Here is a 6,638-nt window from a genome sequence, read left to right on the forward strand (position 1 = left end):
TATTATTATTACAGTGCGAGAATAAAAGGTAATATTTTGTTGAGGAAGCACCATATAATTAGAGGTACATTAAAATTTTTCTTACATTGAAGGCAATATAAAATCAAATCTTATTACTATACAGAAACTATGTAAAATTACAACATGTATGGGGTCTTTTTGTAATAAATAAAATAAATATAAAAATTATACATATAGAAACATTATTTATCGCGTCCTATCTACATATCTTGTCGTTGTAGAAGACGAGATAAGTAAGGAATGTTAACAAAATATTTTACCAGAATTAGGTACTGCTACCTTATTGCTTTGGTAAATCGAGGCTTCAAGTACAAGCTTGTCTAGGTTGTAGGTGATGAACATGTGTGTGCTGATATTTGAGGCTCATGGGAGGTTTCTAATACACCAAGTCATGGAGTTATACATCCAAGTCGTTGATATTGGCGGCGGTGGAGCTGGCCCGTCTACATCTGCCAGACCTATCTAGTGTGTTTAGGCACTACCACAAACTGGACTTTGATACGATGGAGGAGGATACACTTTGCGGCATCGATGGGGTAGGTGATGAATACAACATGGACGTGGGCTTTGAGTTTTGAGTGGGCCACTGGTTCAAGAGTAGAGAAGCTATTCATATGCGGTGAAGAAATAGTATTTGGCGGGCTACAGAGTACAGAGTGGTAGATTCTAATTATCTGAAGTACTATTATCAATGCAAGCAAAGCTTAACTAGGTATATGTGGAGCATATGCTTCACTTAGACAAAATCTTAGTTATTTGTTAGTAATTAGTCACCATTTATGTTTTGAGTCATTTGTGGTTTTTGTTTTTTAGGGATGAGTTACATGTTTGCTTGGCACCTGATGAGCCAAAATTGATACGATCGTATTATTAGTAAGTGTACCAAATTGCATTAAATAATACCGTAGTGAGTGGATATCGTTTTCACGAGGATTAACGGATTGAAGCAAGCAACGTCAACTTGAATATCTAATTAGATGAATCAAACCTTGGCAAGAGGAGGTTGGAACGTGAAGTGAAAGCAAAAACAGAGAAGTGAGAATTAATTTTGTTCTAATTATTGGGCGAGAGAAGGTTTAGAGAATTAGGAAGAAATCAAGAATAAGAAATGATTTAGGAAGAAATCAAGAATAAGAAATGATAAAGGTTTCGGAGATGTTTAATTATTAGAAAAAGTAATATTTGTGTTTTTTCTAGTTTGACTCGTGCAAAAATTTTTTCACAGCAAATCATTTATAATTAAATTCTAATTTTTTGGAAATATAATTTCTCTGAACTTAATTAATTACCAATTTCTTGGTTAATTAATTAAGAGAAAAAGTTAAACACAGTTTCAATTTAAAGCTACGTAATATTCAAAAATTATACCTAGTTGAATTAAATTTCACTTTTCAAAAACTAGTTCTAAATAATTAATTGAAGATTATGAGATGAGTTTCAAGCTAATTTTGATATTAAATTTTTTAAAGTAATAACAAAATTCAAGACAAAATTAAAATATTTTTCAATACTTCTAACTATTAATGATGAAAAACAACACTCAATCTTGAAAACATAAAAAAGTATGAATTAAAATAAAAAAAATACTTGCATAACTAATCCATAAAAATAAAATAGAGCTCCTAACCTTTAACAATGGAGGTTTAGTTATTCATGGTAGAAAAGAATAACTAAACTAATGAAGAGATGATGATCGGGATTCAAGGATCCTAAATCCTAGATTCTCTCCTAAATTATCTAGATGTGATTCTTGTTCACTTATTTATATCCTAAGTCCTAACTAAATCTAATCTTATCTTTAGAAGAATAAGATAACAAAAACAATAATTCAAATTTATCATAAAATTAGTTCTTATCTTTCTAGAAGAATAAGATAATAACTTTATTCAAATTCAAATTTAATTTAAATCTTAACAATCAAATCTTATCTTTTTAGAAGGAGTTCGTTGCTAACTAATCACTTAAATCTTGAATCTTGAGTTGAATTTAAGCTTTCTGGGAGGAGGAATGGACATTGGCGCTAGGCTTGAGTGTGTTGGCACTGGGCTTCATGATTCTGACGCCCAGCTTGGCCTTCTGGCGCTGGGCTTGGCATCCTAGCGTCCAGCTTGGTGTTCTGGTGCCCAACTTAGTGTTTAGGCGCCGAGCTTGGGATTTGGGAATCCAGCTTGATGATTTGGACGCTGGGCGATCACTTTCTCTTCCTCTCCCGAGAGCTTGTGTTTTCTTCAGAATTTCATCGTTATTTTATTAATTATATCGTGAAAACACAATTATTCTAACACAACTCCAAACATATGATAAGTTATCAAACTTTACTAAAAACATAAGAACTTTGATTTAAAACTAAGAAAACTAATAAAAAAGAAACTTAAAAACGACTAAAGATGCTTATGCATCACAACATTGACAAGAAAAGCAAAAAAAAAAAAATAATAAAATAGTTTTTCTTAATAAAAATAATTTGAAGAGGTTTGTAAATTCAAGTCCAAATCAAAGTGAGATTTTCAATAATTTCCATGATTACATACGAACTTATCGGATCTTGATGAATCTTGTATATTTTAGGAATCAAGAATTTCAAAGACTAAGTTTCAGATTGTATTATCAAAACTTTTTTAGACTTGTATGATCCTTGAAGCAGTTTACTCTATAATTTTTAACCAGAAAAAATATTTGAAGTTCTTGATTCTAAGTATTTTGTTTTAAGGCAGCTTTTAGCGAATTTTCAATTGATAATTTTGGACAAGTTGGACCAAGTTACTAGGTGATAAAGTACTTCTCGGATCTAGTTACCCAAGCCTTTTTTTGGCATAGTTACACTACAAGCACATAACTAAGATTTTGTTCATCAAGACATCGATGTCTCGAGCTTCTTTGGACTCTAAATGTTTTGTTTTCAGACAATTTTTTAATGTGAATTTTCGATCGATAATTTTGAGCCAGTTGGCCTAAGTTATTGGGTGATGAGTCGTCCCTTGGATTTACTTGCCCAAGTCTTTTCTTGAAACATAAACATCACAGATACATAACTGGACTCTAGTCATTGGTGCTCAGAGCCTTATTGATTTGGATTTTTCGATCTTTTCATATTTTTTTTGAGAATACTACTTCAAGATCTTGGATGGCTGAATCTCATCATATGTCTCTAAAATTTTGTTTTTGGAGATTTCATCTCCTTTTTCCCAAGATTCATTCGAATAACTTGGGTCCATAGAAATAACCACACTTTCAATAATAACCACCACGTTTCAATTTGACTTTTTTTGTTTATTATTCATTCTTTTCATTAAAGAACTACTCCCTTTATATAAGTGGAATACACAAAGGACAAGTGTAAGTAGTAAGCATTTAAAAGAAAAACAAAGAAAATGAAAAAACTGAAAAAGAAACATGATGTATAAAAAAGAAAAAAAAAAAGAAAACAAAGATAAAATAAAAGAAAAAAAATGAATGAAAAACTAACCACTAAAACAAAATACAATTATCAAATTTTACTCATAATTACCATTTTGTCTTTTGTCTCTAGACTTTCTTCGTGTGTTCTTCTAGTATTCGGAAGTCCTTATTTTTCCGTTCACCACACCAAACTTAAAGTTTTGTCAAATTTCTATGTTTAAATATTTTAAGTGGTATGAGGATGTATGTGTATGCTTGGATAAGAAGGACAAAAAATAGTGAAAAAATGACAAAAAAAATGGTAAGAGAGAGATAAATAACACAATGGTATGTATAAAAAGGAAAGAAACAAAGATGATCATGCATGCAAAAGTTACTATTTTTTTTTCAAATAATTAAAAGAAAAGAATTTAATGGAAAAGAAAAAAAAAGATACTCACGAATTTGATTATCTTTCACAACTTTATTACTTCTTTGTGAACAACTCTTTTTTATTGTTAGATTAAGCCTTCTTTATGCTTGTACCACATGTTTAGAATTTTCTTCCAGTAAAATTTTGTGCATGCACATAGTGGAATTTATTCTTTTCAGATTGCTGATTGTCCACCCAATGGCAGTCTTATGTTCCCTTAATACTTGCAGTAGCCCTTTTTCTTTTTCTTTATTTAATGAAGTTTTTATAATCATCAAAAAAGTTTTCTTATCCTCCGGCTCTTCCCTTTCTTCAAAATTTAAGTGCCGTGGAGAATTCTTTAGGACCCCTTTACTAAGGACTTCTTGAACCAATAAATCAATCAAATCACCCTTTATGATTTCTTTTGGCTCACTGAGATATGGACCCCTTATATTGATTTTCTTGCATCTCTTCGTGCAATTTGACATTATTTTATTTGAGAGGGAATATTTTTACATTTTTGTCAATTGCTTGGCAATGTGCTCCACTTGTACCCCTAAATTCTTGATAGAACTCTCGTAGTTTTTGAAGTTTATTCTTGTCTCTTGCATGAAATTTTAGGTTTGCTGAACAAATTTAACACTGAATTGAGACAATCTTTCCACAGCAATCTCAAGAGTTGATGGATCCTGAAGATTCTGAAATTGCATTGAATTTACTTGTTGTTGGTATGGAGCATTGAAGTGTCGTTGTCCTTGATTTTTCCAACCAAAATTAGGGTGACTCCTCTATTCAATGGAATATGGGTATCCCTTATACTTAAGAAACATCCCATGTAGTTTACTTGCTCAGTGGTGGACTGGAATAGCTTACACCTTTCATTCCTATATACTCCTCCACACAAGTCACACATAATAAAGTACATTTATTTTACTTATTTTGTGAGTGAGGAGATTCATTGAAACAAGTGTATATTAAGTGCTAGGATTATATCCATGCTGTCCAACTCTATTGCTCATTGCATACACAAACAACGAAAAGAAAATCAAACGCACCGTGCGGAATAAAGAAGAAAAGAAGAATTATAAGAATAAAGAAAAAAAAAGAAAATAAAACAAAATAAAATAAAACATGATCTAAGTTGGTGATTCAATCGGACATATGTTGTCAATCTCAATTAATCTCCGGTAACGGCGCCAAAAACTTGATGAGCCAAAATTGATACCCTCATATTATTGGCAAGTGCACCAAATTTCATCAAGTAATACCATGATGAGTGGATATTGTTCCTACAAAAATCAACGATTGAAGCAAGCAACATCCAATTGAATCTCTAATTAGATCAATCAAACTTTGACAAGAGGAGGTTGGAACGTGAAGTGGAAGCAAGAACAGATAAGTGAGAATTGATTTTGTTTTAATTATTGGGCGAGAGAAGACTTAGAGAAATAGGAAGTAATCAAGAATAGAAAATGTTAAAGGCATCGGAGATGTTTAATTATTAGAAAAACAATACTTGTGTTTTTTCTACCTTGATTCATGCAAAAATATTTTTACAACAAATCATTTATAATTAAATTTCAATTTCTGGGCAATCTAATTTCTCTTAATTAATCACCAATTCTTTGGACAATTAATTAAGAGAAGAGATTAAGTACGGTTTCGATTTAAAGCCACATAATAAAAAATTATCCCTAGCTGAATTAAATGTCACTTATTCGAAAACTAATTCTAAATAATTGAAGATTATAAGATAAGTTTTAAGCTAATTTTAATATCAAATTTTTTAAAGTAATAACAGAATCCAAGACAGAATTATAATATTTTTCAATACTTCTAACCATTAATGATGAAGAATGAAACTCATTCTTGAAAAAATAGAAAAAATGAATTAAAATAAAGAAAACACTTGCATTAATAATCCATAAAAATAAAACATAGCTCCTAACCTTTAACAATGAAGCTTTAGTTTCTGATGGTAGAAAAGAAAATAACTAAACTAATGAAAGAGATTATGACCGGGATCCGAGGGTCCTAGATCCTGGATTCTCTCCCAGATGATCTTGATATGAACTTTGTTGACTTATTTATATCCTAAGTCCTAACTAGAATTCAAATTCAAAAACTAAATATAATCTTATCTTTGGAAGGATAAGATAACAAGAATAAATTCAAATTTATCCTAAAACTAATTCTTATATTTCTAGAAGAATAAATTAACTTTATTCAAATTCAAATCTAATATAATTTAAATCCTAACAACCAAATTTTATCTGTCTAGAAGGAGTTTGTTGCTAACTAATCACTTAAATCTTGAATCTTGATTGAATTTAAGCTTCCTGGGAGGAGGAATGGACATTGGCGCTGAGCTTGAGTGTGCTGGCGCTGGGCTTGGCATCCTGGCGTCCAGCTTGGTGTTCTGGCACCTAACTTGGAGGTTTGGGCGCCCAACTTAGTGTTTGGGTGTTGGGCTTGGGATTTGGGCCCTGGGCGTCCACTTTGTCTTCCTCTCCTGGGAGTGCTTGTGTTTTCATCTAAATTTCATCCTGATTTGCTTAATTATATCCTGAAAACACAATTATTCTAACACATCTCTAAATATATGATTAGTTATCAAAATTTTACTAAAAATATAAGAACTTTGCTTATAACTAAGAAAACTAATGAAAAAAAAACCTAAAAGTAATTAAAGATGCCTAGGCATAAGCTTCGATGTTGTTTACTGACCATACCCAGTTAGATAGCACGATGCTTAGTGGCGTCATCTTACCTACTTTATCCGTAACATGGCATACAACTTCATGACTCGTTTTAAGTCCGCGGA

Source organism: Arachis ipaensis, chromosome B04 (genome assembly GCF_000816755.2).
Source record: "Arachis ipaensis cultivar K30076 chromosome B04, Araip1.1, whole genome shotgun sequence".
Classification (NCBI taxonomy): Eukaryota; Viridiplantae; Streptophyta; class Magnoliopsida; order Fabales; family Fabaceae; genus Arachis; species Arachis ipaensis.